The sequence below is a fragment of the Globicephala melas genome, chromosome 20 (genome assembly GCF_963455315.2).
Source record: "Globicephala melas chromosome 20, mGloMel1.2, whole genome shotgun sequence".
Classification (NCBI taxonomy): domain Eukaryota; kingdom Metazoa; phylum Chordata; class Mammalia; order Artiodactyla; family Delphinidae; genus Globicephala; species Globicephala melas.
Window position 1 is genome coordinate 13,751,994 of NC_083333.1, and position 21,776 is coordinate 13,773,769.

At 47.6% G+C, this 21,776-nt stretch overlaps 1 long non-coding RNA gene across 1 annotated transcript in view; it reads left to right on the forward strand.

Moving 5' to 3' along the window:
* The first annotated feature begins 1,214 nt into the window (after positions 1–1,214).
* Positions 1,215–21,776, forward strand: part of LOC132594295 (uncharacterized) — a 28,018-nt gene continuing 7,456 nt past the window's right edge. The window contains exons 1-3 of the long non-coding RNA XR_009560477.1: positions 1,215–1,304; positions 3,693–3,834; positions 11,390–11,535. This is a non-coding gene — a long non-coding RNA (uncharacterized lncRNA). The remainder of the gene's footprint in view (positions 1,305–3,692; positions 3,835–11,389; positions 11,536–21,776) is intronic.

Genomic DNA, 21,776 nt, shown 5'->3' on the forward strand with positions numbered 1-21,776 from the left:
AGGGTAAACGGGTTCGTGCCCCGGTCCGGGAAGATCCCACATGCCGCGGAGCGGCTGGGCCGGTGAGCCATGGCCGCTGAGCCTGCGCGTCCGGAGCCTGTGCTCCGCAACGGGAGAGGCACAACAGTGAGAGGCCCGCGTTCCACACACACACAAAAAAAGTTATATTAAAATATATATTATACACAATTAGAGATTCTAACATTGTCTTCCTGCATTGTAGTGGATGTTTTGTGCATTTCTTGGGAATCGGTGATCTTGAGAATCAGCTTTAAGCAGACACTGGGAAGGAAAAGAAAGTTAGTGTACAGAAAATAAGCATTTTGAAATCATGACTTTGGAAAAAAATAAATGGGCCCAGTTCTCTTGGAGTCCGGGAAAAAGCTGGCATTGGGCCTACAAGGAAGAGAAAGCATTCAGAGCTGCATCTATCCTCGCCTCACTTCTCCCATGTGGAGTCTGAGCCAGAGGTGCAGCCAGAGATTCTGAAACTTCAGTGTGTATAAGAATCACCAAGGGGACTTCCCTGGTGGTCCAGTGGGTAAGACGCTGCACTCCCAATGCAGGGGGCCCGGTTTTGATCCCTGGTCAGGGAACTAAGATCCCGCATGCCGCAAGGAAAGAGCCCACAAAAAAAAAAGAGAGAAAGAAAGAAAGAAAAAAGAATCATGGAGGAGCATGTTAAAAGTGATGCCTATTCCTGGAGATTCTGATTTACTGGGTCTATGATAGGACCCAGAAATCTGTGTTTTTAATGAAACCTCTGTATTATTCTACCGGAGTCCTTACACCGTACTTTGAGAAACCCCATCCTTAACACTAAGGTTGCCAGCCATTTTCAGGTAGTCTTCGTACCACTGGAGAACGTTATAATTTATAAGTCGGAAGCGTTTGCATTTGCATCCTATTTGGCCAGACACCACCAATTAAAAAGATGTCGAGGGAAGCAGAAGCGGAGCCAGAGGCAGGCAGAAAATGGAAGGCAGAGACGTCATAGATAAACGAGGAGAGGAAGCCATTGTGGGGAATGGGAGAGACGGAGGCTATAGAATAAGAGAAAAGGGATGGGATAGAAGCGAGAAGGGGAGGGGGAGAGAGACCAGGGAGGGAGGACGGAAGAGAAAAGACAGCCCTGCTTTCCCTCACTCCGTCCACCACCCACATGCACCCACCCACCAGGCTCTGAAGGCAGAGCAGACTCTGGCCAGACCCCGCTTCCCTGGTGAAATTCATTTGCAAAAGAAGCATGAAGAGAAGAAAAGAGAAAGGGGAGGAGAGAGGAAAAGAAAGGCCACAGAGAAATCGTAAGTTGTGGGACCAAAAATAACATTTAGAAATAGAAGAAGTCCATCTTTATAGCGGTCCTTGGCAGGTGGGTGGCAAGGGAGTGTCTGCCCCATTCCCACAGGACCCTGGCGGCAGCTGGAAGTAAGGAAGTGATATTCCCCTTTGGGAGTAAATAACAACAAAATATGCACGGAGGAGCCCAGCAGAGAGAGGCAAAGCCACATTAAAGAGACAGCAAGCCTCCAGGGCCAAGACCCACCTCTAACGCGATGGAGGCTATTAACATATGTGAAGCCTGGAAAAATCCACCCAACGTGGGCTGGGCTCTCTGGAAGCTTAGAAAAGAAATTTGAGAGGTTTCTGAGAACTGCTGCCCCTCCTGGTCTCTGCTGCCTTTGAAGTACACAGACACACACACACACACACACACACACACACACACACACACACACACGCACGATAGGCTTTTGATTACCATCCAGCCTGCTTCTCTTACCCCAAAGATAAGCTAGACCCTAATTCCTTTTCCCTAGCAGCGTGGCTGAGGCTGGGGTTTTCATTTGGAGGTGCTGCCGCTCTTATCAAGGTGTGAAAATAGTTCTCCAAAGTCGCTTAGGCGGACACAAATCCCTGGGGAATCTTGAGCTTTGAAAAAATGCACCTCGCTGCTGGTTGTTGGTTTCCTCGTGGGAAAGGGGGCTGGCCTGGGAAAACTGTCAGGAATAGCACGTTTCTGGCTCAGAACAAAACCCCACCACGAGTCTCCATTCTTTTGAAGACTAAAAATAAATTCGGAATTAATCACAACAGAAAAGGAACAGTCTCTTCAATGACTATAATTATTAGGCTCATCCGAGTCCCAACTTTTTTGCTTACTAATTGCACGGCTGGGACAAGTGACTTCACCTCCCAGAAACTCCATTTCCTCATCTGCAGACGGCGGGAGTGGGAAATGGGGTGGGTGGTGATACCTGTTTCAGAAAATCATGGGAAGGATTGGCTCACAGGAGGCCATCTGGTGAATGTTTTCGGTCAAGAGTCCATCTCTAGCAAGTGTGCCCTGGGCTGGGTTCAGACTGGAAGAGACTTTACCCAAATTTGGGATTTGAGAAGGCAGAGAGTGGTGTGTGGAAACTTCTAGGCTTGGTGTCATAAGCAGGTGGAATTCATACTTATTTACTCTCTAGAATAATAAAAATTCCTTCCAGAACAACCTTGGGGAGGAAACAGAACACAGGTGTACATTCCTCCTGACTTCCCCAGCAGGATTTCCCAGTCAGGCAAATGCTCTCCTGTGGTCACCTGGAGGTCAGAGCCTGAGAAGCGTGAGGACCCTGGGTGCAGCCTGGAGATGGGGCAGGACTCAAGCTGCTTCCTGAGAACCTTGTAGCAAACTGCCCTTCAGACCTGCCCATACCAGCATCTTGAGTGACAGCTAAGAAATGAAAGGGTGCATGACAGGGGTCCTCTGTGGGTATTCAAAGTGATAAGAATGGTACAGGAATATCCAGATACTTCAGGAATCCAGAATTCAACAAGAACTGAGCAAAATGGAATTTTGAACAAACAAGGCAAGAAATGCATGTACCATGTTAATTGTAGAAGGCGGGCTGCTTCAGCGGGGGTGGGGGTGGGGTGTCATTATTCTAGTCTCTCCTTTTTTATAAGTTTGAAAAGTTCCATAATAAAAAAGGAGGTACAGTCCCCGAGCCTCTTCCATATACCTAACTCTTAGGAAAGTCCTTCAGAATCTCAGTGAGTGCGTATTCACACCGTTTCCAAACAATTCTAACAAACTAATTTTCCTTCGCTAGTTTTTCAGTCCATAGTATATGGGACAAGTATCTCGGCAGCGGGAGGAAGTGCCAGGTGACAGCTGACACTGGCGGGGAGAGGGATCTGGGAGAATCACTAAAAAAGGCTCAAGAAAATAAAGAGTGCCTTAGCCCAGAGGTGTTTCTAAGACGTTGGTGAGGGTTGTTCATTAACACACAGGGCAGCACAGACAGCGGTGGGGGGGGGGGGCAGAGCTGAGTAAGCAGATCCTGAACTAAGCTTGAAAAGCAAGTGATGGGGATGGTAGCCCAGGCTCTGCTCTTCTAGCCAGAGCCTCAGTTTCCTCATCTGTGTCTGCCTTATCCTGCAGGAAAAAAGGCGTCTGCCTTATCCTACAGTCCCGTTGGAAAAACCAAAGTAGGAAATGCATTGAAAGGTGGCTGCTGAACTATAAAACACTCTCCAATATGAAGTTTTGTAAGAGTGACAATGACCCTGAGCCCTTCCATTTCCAAAGTCAAGGCACTGTGTACTACTTTCCGGAATGATCTTTACCTGAGCCCATTTCGGCTGCTATAACGGAATACCCTAGACTGGGTGGCTTATAATCAGAAATGTATTTCTCGCAGTGCTGGAGGCCAAGGTCCAAGATCAAGGCGTCAGCAGATGCAGTGTCTGGTGAGGGACCCGCTTCTTTGTTCATAGACGGCTGTCTTCTCACTGTGTCCTCACAGGGCAGAAGGGACAAGGCACCTCTGTGGGGTCTTTCTGGTAAGTGCATTAATCCCATTCATGAGGGCTCCATCCTCATGACCTACTCACCTCCCAAAGGCCCCACCTCCTAACACCATCACACTAGGGGTAGGTTTCAACATATGAATTTTGGGAGGGCACGTTCAATCTATGGCAACCTTCATCCACAGTGCTTAAACTATCTCAAGTTATTTCAAGTGTTTGCAAGTAAAAGGGACAGGGTTTTTCTTTAAACTGAAGTATAGTTGATTTACAATGTTTCAGGTGATTCAAATTTTCAGATTCTTTTCCATTATAGGTTATTAGAAGATATCGAATATAGTTCCCTGTGCTATACGGTAAATCTTTGTTGTTTATGTTTTATATAGTAGTGTGTATCTGTTTTTTTTTTTTCTGTGGTACGCGGGCCTCTCACTGTTGTGGCCTCTCCCGTTGCGGAGCACAGGCTCCGGACGCGCAGGCTCAGCGGCTATGGCTCACGGGCCCAGCCGCTCCGCGGCATGTGGGATCTTCCCGGACTGGGGCACGAACCCGCGTCCCCTGCATCGGCAGGCGGACTCTCAACCACTGCGCCACCAGGGAAGCTCCAGTAGTGTGTATCTGTTAATCCCATGTTCCTGATTATTCCCTCCCTCTCCCCTTTCCCCTTTGGTAACCATAAGTTTGTTTTCTATGTCTGAGAGTCTGTTTCTGTTTTGTAAATAAGTTCACTGGCATTATCTTTTTAGATTCCACAGATAAGTGATATCATATGGTATTTGTCTTTTTCTGTTTAACTTACTTCACTTAGTATGATAATCTCTAGGTCCATCCATGTTGTTGCAAAATGGCAATATTTCATTCTTTTTGTGGCTGAGTAGTATTCCATTGCATATGTATACCACATCTTCTTATCCATTCATCCGTTGATGAATGGTTGCTTCCATGTCTTGGCTACTGTCAATAGTGCTGCTGTGAATATTGTGGTGCATGTATCTTTTCAGATTAGAGTTTTTGTCTTTTCCGAGTATACACCCAGAAGTGGGATTGCTGGATCATATGGTAACTCTTTTTAGTTTCTTGAGGAACGTCCACACTGTTTTCCATAGTAGCTACACCAATTTACATTCCCACCAACAGTGTAGGAGGGTTTGAAAAAAGGGACAGTTTTGATTCCAAGCCTCTGGAAGCAGTTGTCTCCTAGTGAGTTGGTATTAGATTGAACTACACAGAAACAACAATGCCAGATCATCTTTGGTCTATACAAATAGCAATCTTAACTTCACAGTTGCAGTGCCACATCCCCCAGCCAGACCTACCCCCAAGAGGCAATGTGAGGCCCACAGAAGTCTCCAATCCATCCCGTTTCTCCCACATTCCTTGTTGACCCCCCACTCTACAAAGTTTTGCCTGATGTTATGCTGGATTCATGATATGAAATGCCAACAGTTCTCTGGAATCACTGGGAACTTGTGACAAATTCCGATACCTGGGATTAACTATGGAGACTTTCATCATTGAGGTCTGGGGTGTGTGCATGCTTAAGTTCCCTGGTGGTTCTCATGCACAAACCTGGCTGAGACCCTGGGCTTAGTGCAAGGCTTCCCACCCTCTGCTGTATATTAGATTCACCTGGAGATCTAACCCATCCTGATGGCCAGGCTGCACTCCATACCCTTTAAGCCAGTATCTGGGAACCGGGCATCAGCATTTTGTAAAGATCTCCAGGGGATGCCAATGGGCGGCTAAGTTTGGGAACCACTGGCACAGTGAATGATGGGCTTTGCTGACCTTTATTTGCAGATGCAGGAGTCACCTGCATCCCAGCACTGACCACATCATCAGGGAGTGAAGACAGCACAGGGAGGACAGAGACCTGGCTACGTGGGGCTCCGGTTAGGGCCTGGGTCAAGCTTACCTGTTCACCGAGTGCCGCACTCGCTGGCTTTGTCACCTGGCTCTATGCCTCTTGAGATGGGATACCCACTAAGCCTTGCTGCCTCCGCCCCTTCTGTTTTCCCCGGGCAGCTCGCCTTCTGATGCCCACAGTGACAGACACATTTGGGAGCTGCTTCCCCTGCCTGGGAGTGCAGCCCAGGACCCGCCAGGGAGCGTGTTGCCATGGCGATCACGGCATACTGCTCCCTAGCCCCTTCTGCCACTGTAAAAGCCCTGTGAAAAATTAGAATTCACAGGGCTTTTCAGGCTGCCTGGACTTCTCCACAGGAAGGGGATGTGGGAGATTTTTGCCCTCTGTGCTTTGGGAAGATGGGGCAATGAGGGAGGGGAGAGCAGCCTCAAAACAAAACCCCAGGTTTCCTGGTCTCTTGGGATATATGAAGACATCTACTTTCTTAGAGCAAGGGTTGTCAACCGTAACCGCTGCCAGGATGTTTGTCAAGAGGAAAACGAGTGGGGATGTAGGAAGCAGAAAGAACCATTTCTTCAGGTGGAGGAGGAGGGCAGAGATGGATGGAGGGCGAGGAGGGGGGGCATGGGGGCTGCATCGAAGGGGGATCCGTAGAGAGAAAACCGCAGCTGAAGAAAGAGGATGAGACTGAAGGGCTGCATGGAGCAGTGGTGGGTAACCTGGTGAAGAAACCAGGGAATTTAGCCAGGAAGAAGAGATGGATTGGAGAAGAGAAGACTGATAAGGAAGTGTGCACTAGTTACCTATTGTTCTGGACAAATTCCTGCAAAACGTAGCATCTTAAAACAATGATAGGGGCTTCCCTGGTGGCGCAGTGGTTGGGAGTCCGCCTGCCGATGCAGGGGATGCGGGTTCGTGCCCTGGTCCGGGAAGATCCCACATACCGCGGAGTGGTTGGGCCCGTGAGCCATGACCGCTGAGCCTGCGCGTCTGGAGCCTGTGCTCCACAACGGGAGAGGCCACAACAGTGAGAGGCCCGTGTACCATAAAAAAAAATCCAAAAAAACCCAAAAAACAATGATAAATATCTATTACCTCACAGTTTCTGTGGGTCAGGAATTCGGAAGCAGCTGAGCTGGGTGCTTCTAGCTTGGGGTCGCTCATGAGGCTGCAGTCAAGATACTAGCAGAGGAAATTCCCTGATGGTCCAGTGGTTAAGACTTGGGCTTTCACTGCCGTGGACCTAAGTTCAATCCCTGGTCGGGGAGCTGAGATCCCACAAGCTGTGTGGTGTGGCAAAAAAAAAAAAGCTACTAGCAGGGGCTGCATCATCTGAAGGCCTGACTGAGGCTGGAGGACTAACTTCCAAGATGACTCACTCATGTGGTTGACGAGCGGGTGGTGGCCGTTGGCAGGAGGCCTCCGTTCTCAACACATGGAGCCTCTCCAAAGGGCTGCTTGAGTGTCTTCATGACGTGGCAGCTGGCTTCCCCCAGAGAGAGTGATCCAAGAGCCAGTAAGAGAGAGCCGCAGTAATATTTGTGACCTAGCTTCAGAAGTTATTCATCTTATTTCTACACTATCTTATTGGTTACACAGCCCTACGTGGGGCTGGGAGGGATTATACAAGGGCGTGAATACCAGGAGGGGAGCCTCACCGGAGGCCCTCTTGGAGGCTGGCTACAATAAGGAGAAAAATCCTTTCTGAGTCATGGGACTATCGAGTATATTGTGCAACTTAATCCCTGCACAAGGACACCAGGCATATGGGACAAGTGGGGTTTGCAATCCAGGCTGAACCCTGATAGGCTGGCCATGCCCCAGCCTGAGCAGGCAGGTATGCCTTTTTGCAATGTGCCTCTCTAGGAGAGGTACATGCACTATTCCTACAAAGGTATAGCTTGTGCCCCAGTCTCAATTTATCAGGACACTTTTAATTGTAAATAACAGAAAATCCAACAACAACAAAAGAAGAATGTGTGGTATTGATTTCTATAAATGAAGGATGCAGGGATATGAAGCTTCAGGCACGGCTGGATCCAGGGTCTCAAACAGCGTCCTGACCTCTCTGTATCTTAACTCTGCTTTCTTTTGATTTGATGTAACTCTGTCAACTTTATTCTTTATTCTCATCATGGCAGCCAGCATCTCCAGTCTTACTGACTCTCAGGTTCAGCCTAGGTATGGAGATTCTCCAAGTATTTGAAATAGAACTTCTGACCCTGACTCTCTTTGACCCCTGCCTTGAACATTCGCTGGGGGCAAGCAGATGGGACTCGCTGGTTGGCTTAATCTGTAATATATGGCCACCCCTAGAAACTAAGGGGGCGGGCTCAGCTCCATCCAGCAATTTCAAAGAAGTCTTCCCAAGAGGAGGTGCTGGATGCTGGTGCCAGAAAAAGGAGGGATAATGCCAGGAAGGTAAAAATCACAGTGGTCTTCCATAGCTCCAAGGCAGTATTTGACTGAATCAGGAAGGAGAGTGTTCCTCCTGGAGCCTTGGGGTGATGCTAATGATCAGAAGATGGGCCAGATTAGTGCTGAGATATGGCCGTAAAGGAGGAAACATGTGACTGCTCCCTTAGGTGAAGTCAGAGGCCTTGGCTGGTGGAACCCTGGATGATAGGCTTGTGATCTAAACTACAGACCTTTTAGAATTAAAAAGGAGAATTTTATTTTCAGATTACTTTTCCCAACAGTAGCATATAAACTAAAAGAGAGAATCTATCCACTTATCAGCTTTTCCATCAAACACATTTGAATTGCTTCCTCCTCGCCATGACAACTTGTGATGAAACAATGCTTTAAAAAAACTGGGGAAATATAGGTGCAAATCCAGGACTGGCCCGGTTTAGAATTTAACTGTCAGTACCCACTGCTTCTCCATCCATATCTACTCCCAGGCATGAGCTAGATTAGCCCGACTCTCTTTCTGGAGTTGGAGACCTCCCCAGATACGCCCATGTGGGCAGTTCCAACTTTGGTGATGAAATTGTCCTGCTCTGTCTGTTCCCCTGCTTGAGTCATGGGAAACTTCCATAATCGACATATTCTTCTCCAGTTGGGGACCTTATCAATTCTACCACCTTACCATGCCTCAGCGTTAAAAATCCTTGCCCCTTCCCTTGCGCAGCAATTCCTGGTTCACTACGTATCCCTCTGTCCCGAGGCAGAGAAGAGAGAGAAACACATGGAGACCGGCAATTCCGGTTCGAGCTGGAGAAACAAGATTCCTGGTAGCTAGATGCTGCCATCAGATCCAGCCTCCTGCTGGCACACTCTATGGCTCTCTCCTTTAAAGGTCCTTATCTATATGTTAGTAACTCTACCAAGGATGATTTAAGATTCTGCTAAATTCTGCATTTTAAAACCTGACTCTGCGAAAATTTGCTGGAGAAATGGCTTCTATTTTTAAAGGGGCTGATTCTTTCTTTTTTCTGATTATTTTCAAGTGGAATTTGAATTTAACGGAGCAGTTTTGAAAGCCCAGCTGCACCGTGAATCCTCCCTAAGCTGTGCAGAACTGGGTCAGTGTTTCATAAGTGAGAGGCACTTCTACTGGTGGTCTGGTGATTTAACAGATAATTGTAGGGGGCATGGGATGAGCATTTAAAATGATGTTAAACTGAAAATTTTATGAGTATCAAACTTAGGATTTCATGAATTTTTTTTCTAGCACGAGGTGAAAGTAGAAAGCTATATTATTAGCTCAGAATTTATTTGAAGACAAATGTTAGTAAACAATTACACTATTGGTGTGCAGACTTGGCAAAAGTCATGAAGGTGACTCTACTAATCTCCCATGGCTGCTGTAACAAACTACTACAAGCTCGGTGGCTTACAAGAACATACATTTTTTTCTCTCACAGTAGTGGAGGCCAGAAGTTTGAAATCAGTCTCCCTGGCCTGGTCCAGTTTCACGGCCTCCAAAGGCTGCAGGGGAGAATCTGTTCCTTGCCTCTCCCACCGTCTCTGGTGGCTGTGGACATTCCCTGGCTTTTGGCCACATCACTCCAATCTCTGCCCCTCTGGTTACATTGCCTCTTCCTCTTCTGTGTGTAGCAAATGCTCCCTCTGCCCCTCCTTTTATAAGGATGCATGTGATGGCATTTAGGGCCCACCTGGATAATCCAGGATAATCTCCCCATCTCAAGATCCTGAATTTAGGCTAAACAAGAAGGTCCTGCCGTATAGCACAGGGAACTAGATTCCATATCCTATAATAAAACACAATGGAAAAGAATCTATGTATATGTATAACTGAATCACTTTACTGTACACCAGAAATGAACACAACATTGTAAATCAACTCTACTTCAATTTAAAAAATATCTTGAATTTCATCACATCTACAAAGCCTTTTGGGAATTCCCTGGCCGTCCAGTGGTTAGGACTCAGTGCTTTCACTGCGGAGACTTGACCCCTGGTCAGGGAATGAAGATCTCACAAGCCACGAGGCTCAGCCAAACAAAAAACAAAAAACAAACAAAAAGTCTTCTTTTTTTTCCCCCCCCAAACAAGGCAATGTATTCACAAGCACCAGGGATCAGGGTGTGGATATCTTTGGGGGGAAGGGGGCTATTATTAAGCCTATCACAGTGGCACAGGAATTTGGAACAGAGCAAGTTAAGAAATGAGGCTTCCTGCCTGCAGAATTCATACACCCACCTGCGGGTCTGCACCTGCTGCAATGGATGTTGCCCTCTGTTCCCATCTCCCTCTCACTAAGGACACTAGAGGAGAGGGATGTACAGGGGGAAGGACAGTCTCCAGGCTCCTGTTGCCTTTGGAGAAGAGACACTTGTGGGGGCAACCCTGGACCCATTCATTCCCCACAGCCTGTGATTCTTGGACAGATTCCCTGGTGCACACCTCGGCAACAGCTACCCTGAAAAATAGGACTTTAAAATTTCCCAGGTTCCAATGAGTGTGGTTTCGCTCCATACAGATCCCTACCTTGGGGCCCCCTCTCAGACTTGCACTGTATTTATTTAAATTGCTTTTGAAATGTTAATCACCGAATGTTAATAACACAGTAATTATTCTTGATTTTCCTTATGCGGTCCATTTATTAACGGGAACTGATACTATTCATGATTTCACAAGGAAGCATGAGCTCTAGAAGCAGGCTAACGGGCTTGGCTTGTGAAATTAACGAAGACATCTTCTTATTGCGTAATCAGTAAATTCGACACGGGATGATGGCGTTTAAGGGAAAGGTGTGGGAACAGCTTCTCGCGAGATCTGATTAGTGCGTTCACAGCGAGAGCTTGCTCTTGGGAGCCTTTCTGGGAGGAGGGTTTATCAACTGAACTCCCGTAATTCAGCAAGTTGAGTGAAAGTGTGCAAGCGAGGCAAGTGGGACGGACAGTCTCTGTCTCCATCAGCTTTGATCCCATCCGGCCTGCTCCCCACTCCCATGCCCCCGCCGCCCTGCGGGCATCTGCATCTGCGCGGGCCTGTAACTGCTCTGACTCCAGTGACACCAGCAAGTGACGTCTCCTTTGGCCAAGCAGACAAGAGCTGACCAGAGGAGCCAGGGAGCTCCGGGGCAGAGGCCTGACGGTCTGCAGCTGGCGAGAAGGAAGCCAGACCAGTGTTAGGCATTAGCTCTTCCTCAGAGCAAAGACTGAGAACCTTGCCAGGGAAGAAGCTTGTTCTAAACCCCCCAAAGGTGAGAGGCCTGAAGATGACCTTCCTTTTTTTTTTTTTTTTTTCTGGCAGCGCCCCACGACTTATGGGATCTCAGTTCCCCTACCAGGGATTGAACCCTGGCCATGGCAGTGAAAGCCCGGAATCCTAACCACTAGGCCACCAGGGAACTCCCCTGATGACCTTTCTTTGACCTTGACCTTCTTGGGGCTTACCAGGTGAGTGAGAGATGCTGGCGCCGGACACCCCGCGTTTTCCTGCTCAGCTCCTGGGGCTCCCAGCGATCCTGATTCAAATCCCAGGGTGGGGTGTTTTCCCTACACAGGGTCCTTTTAAATGAAAGAGGTGCTGTTCAGGAAGATAGGAGGGCCCTGAGGGCTTTGGTCAAACACAGAGCAGACCTCCTCAGGCAAAGAGGATGAAGTGGTACAGAGGCTGGGGTCCTAGCTTACAGGGAGACAAAGTTTTGATCCCAGCTGGTTAGAGACACGTGGGGAGGGACATCTTGCTGGATTTATTCACAGGACCTTTCACTAGTGACCACTAGTTAGAAGCAATAAAGATAGGCCTCAAACGATAAAATTTTAAAAAAGAAGCTTGAACCTTATCTACATATTTACATATAATAAATGGGGATTGATCTCATTATAAATTATGCAGGAAGCATATAGAATTTTTGTTTTACCTGAAGTATAGCTGATTTACACTGTTGTGTTAATTTCTGCTGCACAGCAAAGTGATTCAGCTATACATATATATACTACCTTTTTTTTTTTTTTTGGCCTAGCTGCATGTGGGATCTTTGTTCCCTGACCAGGGATCGAACCCATGCCCCCTGCGTTGGAAGTGTGTTGTCTTAACCACTGGACCACCAGGGAAGTCCCTATACATTCTTTTTCATATTCTTTTCCATTATGGTTTATCACAGGACATTGAATATAGTTCCTTGTGCTATACAGTAGGACTTTGTTGTTTATTCATTCTATATATAGTAGTTTGCATCAGCTAATCCCCAACTCCCAATCCATCCCTCCCCCATGCACTCCCCCTTGGCAACCACAATCTGTTCCCTATGTCTGTGAGTCTGTTTCAGTTGCATAGATAGGTTTATTTGTGTAATATTTTAGATTCCACATATAAGTGATATCATATGGTATTTGTCTTTCTCTTTCTGACTTACTTCACTTAGTATGATAATTTCTAAGTCTATCCATGTTGCTGCAAATGGCATGATTCCATTCTTTTTTATGGCTGAGTAGTATTCCATTGTATGTATGTACCACATCATCTTTATCCATGCATCTGTCGATGGGCATTTAGGTTGCTTCCATGTCGTGGCCATTGTGAATAGTGCTGCTATGAACATAGGGGTGCATGTATCTTTTTGAACTATAGTTTTGTCCAGATATATGCCCAGGAGTGGGATTGCTGGATCATATGGTAACTCTATTTTTAGTTTTTTAAGGAACCTCCATATGTTTTCCGTAGTGGCTGCCCCAACTTACATTCCCACCAACAGTGTAGGAGGGTTCCCTTTTCTCCACACCCTCTCCAGCATTTGTTATTTGTAGACTTTTTAATGATGGCATTCTGAATGGTGTGAGGTGGTACCTCATTGTAGTTTTGATTTACATTTCTCTAATAATTAGTGATGTTGAGCATCTTTCCATGTGCCCATTGGCCATCTGTATGACTTCTCTGGAGAAATGTCTATTTAGGTCTTCTGCCCATTTTTCAATTGGATTTTGTTTTTTGTTGTTGTTATTGAATTGTAGGAGCTGTTTGTATATTCTGGAAATTAAGCCTTTGTTGGTCACATCATTTGCAAATACTTTCTCCCAGTCTGTAGGTTGTCTTTTCATTTTGTTTATTGTTTCCTTTGCTGTACAAAAGCTTGCAAGTTTAATTAGGTACCATTTGTTTATTTTTGCTTTTATTTCTATTGCTTTGGGAGACTGACTTAAGAAAACATTAGTATGATTTATGTCAGAGAATGTTTTGCCTATGTTCTGATCTAGGAGTTTTATGGTGTCATGTCTTATATTGAAATCTTTAAGCCATTTTGAGTTTTTTTTAATATGGTGTGAGGGTGTGTTCTAACTTCATTGATTTACATGAGGCTGTCCAACTTTCCCAACACCACTGGAAGCATATAGAATTTGCCTTATTATTTTTTTGGATAAATGTTCTCCAAACTATCATGTTTATAACAAACAGCATTTAAATAAAATAAATTTATTTTCTGACTTAGAATATTAAAAAAAAATCCCAAGTCCAGTGGGGTGATGAGGTCAGAGACTTTAAAATTCCCTCCAGTCCTAGGAGTCTGAGTCCTTTATGAGTCTCTCATGCCCTCCTCCTGGGCAGAGCTGTGGGGTGGACAGAACCTGGGCTCTGGCATCCGGCAGCCCCAGGTTTGAATCAAATCCCACTACTCACAGCTGTGCGGTCTTGGGTTTGTCACTTCACTGGTCACTTGTCCTTGTCCACAAAAGTGGAGATACCGTGTCCCTTGTGAGGTTGTTGGTAATTACGAGACAGAAGGACATTGGGCCAGGTTCCTGAGTCCTGACAAGCGGCCTGCCCCCTGATGTCGGTTCATGAAGTGGCCGTTGAGTCCCCCCAGTGTGTTCACTGAAGCTTGTGGCCAATCCCAGCTTGGACCTTCCTGTCCCTTCCCTACCCGGCCTCACCCTGCCCCTGCCTGGTTTTGCAGGTGGACACTGTCCAGGTGCATCTGGGCGCCTAGGGTTGGAGAGGCAGGAATCCAACTAGAAGAGCCAGAAAAATTCCAGTACAGGGAGGGCCCGAGAGAAGTCCCAACAGAGGATGGAACAGACCTGGCCACATGGACCCCAGAGCCATGGAATACTTTGCTTGTTACACCAGTTGCGCCTCCCTTTGGGGACCTCCAGCCAGTGTTTTCTGGTTAGGGTTCCATCAACAGTTTCCTCTGTGGCGGTGGAGACCGGCCAGGTGTGATCTGAGGGGAGGTAGTGGGGAGCCCCCCCTAGTGGCCATCGCCGAGCATGTCAACCAGGGGCCTCTTGAGGCTGTTTGTCATCCCCACCAACCCCTTCTCCATCCCACCTTCTCAGTGCCTTGTCCTTTCTGAGCATGTTTTCCCAACCTGGCCACTGCCTCGCTGCACAAGGCCAGAGACCATAAATTAGAGATCCAGGGCTCTAATTTACTTGGCCAGCACAGTGTTGTTGAAACATTTTATTACATGCCAATACTTAAACATCAGATTTGACATAAAAATCCAGGTATGTCATTTCTCTTGAAAAATCAGAAGCTCTGGCAGCACTGAGCTTGGGCGTCTGCCTGGCAACAGTGGCGAAGGCAGTTTACAAAACAAGCAAAAATCCCTGCCCTCTCGGAGTTTACGGTCTGGTGGGGGAGGGGAGAGAGAAGGAGCCCTTAACAAAGCCAATTATGATGCATATATAGAGACAGGGGAGGTCAGACCAAGCAGGGCTTATAGGCCACTTAAAGCAGCGGTCCCCAACCTTTTTGCCACCAGGAACCGGTTTCGTGGAAGACAATTCTTCCACAGAAGGTGAGGGGAATGGTTTCGGGATGATTCAACCGCATTACATTTATTGTGCAGTTTATTTCTATGATCATTACATTGTAATATATAACGAAATAATTGTACAACTCCCCATAATGCTGACAGGAGGGGAGCTCAGGCGGTCGTGCGAGTGACGGGGAGCGGCTGTAAGTGCAGATGAAGCTTCGCTCGCTCGCCCCCTGCTGGGCGCCCTGCTTCCTAACAGGCCACGGACCGGTGCCGGCTTGGGGACCCCTGACTTAAAGGCCAAAGGCTTTCACTCCGGTAGACTGGGAGTCACAAAAGCGTTCCGGGGAGGCTGATGTTACTTTCGACTAGGTCGTTCTGGCTGCTGTGTGGGCTGTAGGGCACAGGAACAGGGGCAGAAGGTCCCGTTAGGGGGCTGCTGTTATCATTCAGGTGGAGGTGACTAGGATGGTGTTAGTCAAGGAGATTGGAAGTGGTTGGTACGGAAGAGAATTAAAACCTCCCGAGTACATACAAAAGCATCTCCCCGCCCCCGTATCTCCTGACCTCTGTTCCCACCCAGGCAGAGGGTCCCTGGTTGCAGCCCCATCAGCTGTGGCCTGAGCCACTATCCACTGGACTGGAGGGTTACCCTCCCCCCAAGACTTCACAGGTAGCCCATGTTGGTACAGCCCCAGGGGGTCATTCACCAGGACCCAGAAGAATACCAGTCTGTACCCCCAACATTTAGAAGACACAGGCAAATGCCAGCCCCCAGTGTGGCCAACGGGACAGTGAATTTTGTTAAAGTGACTTCTCTCATTGAGTCCTGATAATGAGGGATCTTCTGGAGAGAGCAGAAAGGTCGTAACAAGCAATACAGCTGCCACCCATGTGGAAAACTCTGAAACTTCTGAAGTTTTCAGCTATAAGCAGCACAGCTGTCCTGAGGCCGCCATGCTGTGAGGAAGGCCAACGTCCCATAGATGGAGAGGCCCTGAGACTAGTTGAAGAGAGAGGCCCAGCCAGCCCCCAGCTGCTCTGGCCACTGTCTGATTGCAATTGCATGAGACCAAGGCCAGAACCACGCAGCCGAGAACTTCCTGAATTCCTGACTCATAGAAATGACTATCTTTATTTTAAGCCGCTGAATGTTGGAGTGGTCTGTTATACAGCAGGAGATCACTAGAATAGCTCTTGACTTCAAAGAACTTAAAATCGAGTTGGAAAAAAGCCAAGAGGTAAGTGAACTTAGCCAAGTTTATTAGACAGTGCCAGCAGTCTGGATGACCAAGGCCCAAACTATAAAGCCCTATCTATGTAAATATAGTAAATATAGCCACCCTCGCACCCCACCTTTTCTCTCCCTCCACCTATCTTACTCCTATATTTGCACCTATCTTGCTCCTATATTTGCTCCTATCTTGACTGACCTTCCAAATCCTTGATTCTCATCATAGGTTTGCAGTTCTCTGCAGGGCTGACACTTTCTCAAACTCGCAACCTGCTAAAGCCCTAAGTTAACAAGCTACCTGGTCTCCCCAACTTCACTTTGGATATACTGCCAAGAGTGGAATCAGGGATGTTTAGACCACAAGTCCCTGGTTCTGGTTCCTAGTTCTTGGCAACAGTCATCACATAAATTTTCCAACAAGAGACACATCCGCATAATTAGACCAACGATATCGCAGACTCAGACACATGCAAAGAGGGCAGGGCCGAGAGAAGGGTACTATTCATCAAAACCTCATCATAAATTCAGGTTGAAGGACTGAAAAGAAACAAAACATGGACACTCCCCAAACCCGGCAGCTGGACCTCTCACTGAAATCCTGAAATCACTGCCGCTCAACTCAACATCTGGGAGAGAATAAAAAATAATAAAGATTTAAAAAGAACAGACGCTGGACAATTACCAATTGAAGTGCGGATTGGGAATATAAATTCACCAAGAGCCTAAAGACAGAAATATACATTGGCATGTGGGTCTTAGGACTGTGAATTTCATCCAGCTGTGGCCACCGTTCTTTTTTATTATGGCTAATATTTAGTTAGCAAATGCACTTTCTAAGCAATGAACATAATTATGTTCAGGTTGACATGACCTGAATTAGGGTTACTGAATTTTTTAAAAAAATATTTATTTATTTATTTGGCTGCGCCGGGTCTTAGTTGTGGGATCTTTAGTTGCAGCATGCGAACTCTTAGTTGCAGCATGTGGGATCTAGTTCCCTGACCAGGGATCGAAGGGGAGTCCCCTGCACTGGGAGCGTGGAGTTTTAACCCCTGGACCACCAGGGAAGTCCCAGTGTTACTGCATTTTTACTTATTCAGCACTGGCAGTGGAATACAATGTCCGAAAAGATTTGTGTGCTGAGCAATAGCCCCAAAGAACATTGGGAAGAATGTTGTATTTACATTTGAGAGACCTGGGTTTAAGTCTTGACTCTTCCATTTACTAGTTGCATGAAATTGGCATTTTTTAACCTTCTGAACTTGTGAAGATGTCAATAGAGATAAGACTTGCCTCACAGGTTTTTTTTTAAATACTTTTTAAATTTTAATTAATTAATTAATTTATTTTTGGCTGCACTGGGTCTTCGTTGCTGTGCGCCGGCTTTCTCTAGTTGCAGAGAGCAGGGGCTACTCTTTGTTGTGGTGCATGGGCTCTAGGCACGTGGACTTCAGTAGTTGTGGCACACAGGCTCAGTAGTTGTGGCTCACGGGCTCTAGGGCGGAGGCTCAGTAGTTGTGGCGCACGGGCTTAGTTGCTCCGTGGCATGTGGGATCTTCCCGGACCAGGGCTCGAACCCATGTCCCCTGCATTGGCAGGCTGATTCTTAACCACTGCCCTACCAGGGAAGCCTGCCTCACAGAGTTTTTATGAGGATTAAGTTAGGTAATTTAGCTTCAAAACTCCTGCAACATTGCTTTTAGCTTCTTCACCTATGAAACATGAACAATACTTCTGTCACAGAATTGAGCTACATTGTAAGGATTCCTTAGCTTATGATACTACTTAAGCTACTTTTAAGACAGGTAAGAAACTTTTGGTTGTAAATAACAGAAAGTGAGACATAACAGCTTTAAAATGAAAGGTTTTGAACTGTTTTAGTCAAAGATAAGGCAGGAGGTAGGTGGTTCCACGGTAGGATCAATGATGTCAGGCATTGAGTCCAAGTCTCTGCTCTCCATGTGCCTCTCCCCTCATGGTGACAAGATGGCTGCTTCAGTGCCAAGCATCACATCTTCACACCAGAACATCCAAAGCATGAGAGGAGAGGAATCTATTCAGACATCTCTCTTATCAAGGAGGAAACATTTTTTAAACACCTCCCACAGATTTCCCTTTTCATCTCATTGGCTAGAACTGGCCCATGGCTGTCTCTTGCTGGGAGGGAATCTGGGGAAATGAATGTCCGCATTTCCAAAAGCTAACATGGGAAGCCACTTCTACCAGCAAGGACGAAAGGAGAGAAACATAACTTTGGGGTAGGAACCACACATTCTGGGCCTTTCACTGTAACATGCGTGAAAGTGCTTACTATGAGGGGACCCATTAAATGGAGGTAGCATTTATGGAGTACTTACTGTATACTAGGCATCATTCAAAGTGTTATACATGCATCACTTCATTCCATCCTCTCAACAGCCCTATGAGGAGGAACTGCTATTATTCTTGTTTTATAAATGTGGAGACTGAGGCACAGAGAAGTCAATAAACTTCCCCAAGGCTACGCAACACATGAGGGTTGGGCCAAGATGTTGACCTGAGTCAGAGCAGATTGAGTCTTCACGGCAGGACCAAGGTGGATGCTCAGCTCACCTCTAACATCTTGCTTTTCCTGATCTCACCTCAAGGTCCAGTGGGTTTGAGTTGTCATGTGGTTGTTGGATTACCTATTTATCTATCTTAGAAGTGATCACGTTCCTGAAGCATTACCATAAAGCAATGAGATCTTTGAAATTGTCCAGAATTTACATGTTTGAATTGTGGTGGTCACTGGGGGGTGGGGACCTCATGGTTAGATTCACCGGGTCAGTGAGGTCAGCGACCCCGACTCATCCTGGGATGGATTTGCACTCATCCCTTTACCTGGGGGCTGAGAGATCGTCTCCAGGGATGGGGACAGCAAGCTGGGGGACACCTGGGCTTTAGCTGTGCTCAGGAAGGTCCTGTGACCTGGGCTTGGAAGGAAGAGCCTAGCACAGACCACGGGGCCCTGGGGAGAGGGTGAGAGCCTGGCCTGAGGAGCAGGACCCAGCCGCGGAGCCTGAGGTTCTGGGTACAGCACCTGGATCTTCCCTGAGGGAGAAGGTCTTCTGTAAACGTAAAGAAGCATCTCTAACCCTGCGTGATCCCAGGCCGGGGAGCAGGACAGTGAGGAGGAGAGCTCTTTCCCAAGCTGTTCTGGCGATAAAAGCCAGCCCAGCATTCCAGGGCAGAGCAGAGCACAGCAGGGCCGGCCAGCGTCGGGGGCTGGAAAGCAGCAGGGCCGCTGGTGCTGACGCGGAGCCCCCTGAGCCTGGGGAGAGACAGCCCAGGGCACTACCAGCTGTGGACAGAGGTCTTTCTTTGACCTCCTATTTTGTGCCAGGCCTGGGCTGGCTCAGCCCATGCCCTCTACAGATTCATTGACCAGTGAAAAGGAAATGAAAACAGTGTGCTAAATTCCGGGACGGGGAAGTGCAGGGTGCCAGAAGTGCCCGCAGGAGGGGCAGGTCCCAAACAGGCTTCTAGAAGCTTCTTACTAGGGCTTTCCTAATCTCTGTCCCGCTTTCTCGTGCTTGTTCTTCCCTACAGCACCCCAGCCTGCAGAGGGCAGCCAGATTTGTCATCCCGAAGCAGTGTTTTCTCAACCTTTTTACCATTACCACCCCTCCCCCACCCCATGAAATTTTAATACTGCAGATATATTGTATGTCTGCTTATGTATTGTACACATATCTGTGCTTTACACATACAAAAGGTAAGATTATTCCACCTCCCGAGAACCAATTTTTGATCCCTCATTGGCAGAATCACCCCTAAAAGAAAAAGCCCATTTCCCACTGATTGGCCATAGGGTGGTCCTTGGCTACGCTCCAGTGTGTCTTGTGTAAAGCCCTTCAGTCTTTTCTGAGGGGTGTGTAGTAGAGCCCTTTAATCTGCTGCTGGAATGTTAAGGTGCGGATGAAGGGCACACCCAGGAAGACAGTAGCCAGTCGTTGGGCTGGTAATCCGTTGCTCCGTGACAATTACTCTGAAATGAAGCCACTCAAGACACACATGACCTTTTGGTTTCTTTGGGTTGGGAATCCGGTGAGGCTTAGCTGGGTCACCCGGCTCAGGGTGTCCCACAGGCTTCAGCCAAGATGTTGGCCAAGGCCAAAGTCATCTCAGGCTCAACTGGGGAAGGATCTGCACCCAGGCTCCCTAGTGAATGATCACTGGCAGGCTTCAGTTCTTTCCAGCCTACTGGACTAAGGACCTCAGTTCCTCAGCGGCTACTGTCTGGAAGCCCCCCTCAGTTCCCTGCCATAAGGGCCTTTCCGTAGGGCAGCTTATAACATGGGAGACAGTGGGTGGGTGGAGGGGGGCGGGAGAGGAAGAGGGGGAGGGAGACAAAGGGAGAGAGGCGGAGAGGGCAAGCAGGAGAGAGAGTGCGTGTGAGCGGAGCAGGAATCAGTCCTTTGTATCTCAGGAGCATCACGTTTGCAGTGCTCTTTTCCTTAGGAGGCACTGGGTGGGTCCCAGGAGGCAGAAACTTTGGGAGCCATTTCAGAAGCTGCCCACTGCAGCGGTCAAGCTGAAATCAGGCAACAAACAGGTCACAAAAGTCAGGCCGTGGGTGGTCTAGGGAGGGCGGAGGGTCAACATTCCAGGCAAGCAGTTCGGGACCTGTTATTAGGGCAAAGCCACGGGCCAGTACCAGAGGAGTGAACCGGAATCAGGCATCTGCAGGAATCAGAATTCCAATCGAGGTGTTGGGTCAAGTTGGGAAGGATTCCCCTGGCCCCAAGCAGCCCAGGCAGCAGAGATGACGCAGGGCAGCAGGAAATGTGTAAAACTTGGTGATGGCTACCTCAGCCGGGAAGCTTCTTACACGCCATCTGCCTGATGAAGATGCCCCCAGACCTTGGTGGGTCCAGGGAGCAGTGATGCTCTATAGGAAGGAGAGGAATTGGGCAGCTAGAGGCAGGGCTCAGAGCAGACAGGGAAGCAGCACAGGAAAGGCTCTGGAACTAACCTGGTGGGCCTTGCATCCTAGCCCAGCTGTTGCTTGTTGTGGGACCTTGGGAGAGTAAATTTTTCTTTTTTATAAATTTATTTATTTTATTTTATTTATTTATTCTTGGCTGTGTTGGGTCTTAATTGCTGCGTGCGGGCTTTCTCTAGTTGCGGCGAGAAGGGGCTACTCTTTGTGGCGGTGCGCGGGCTTCTCATTGCGGTGGCTTCTCTTGTGGCAGAGCACGGGCTCTAGGTGCACAGGCTTCAGTAGTTGTGGCATGCGGGCTCAGTAGTTTTGGTGCACGAGCCTAGTTGCTCCACGGCATGTGGGATCTTCCCGGACCAGGGATCGAACCCATGTCCCCTGCATTGGCAGGCGGATTCTTAACCACTGCTCTACCAGGGAAGTCCCTGGGGGGAGTATATTGACTTCAACCTGAGTTTTCTCCTCTCTAAGATAATACCTAACTCACAATGAGGCTGAGAAGATGAAGTGAGATACTAAAAACCCTTAGTACAGTATCTGCTGCAGGGCAAGCACTCAATAAATGTTCATTATTGTTATTATCATTATTATATAAAAGTAGTACGCTTAGAAAGGAAAATGAGTTCATTCCTTAAAATCAAAGCAACAATAACAAAAAGAGCTGAATCTTTTATGGTTGAGAAGATGCCACTCGAAGGTCTAACACAATTTCGTATTTACAAATGTGGCAGGCATGGTG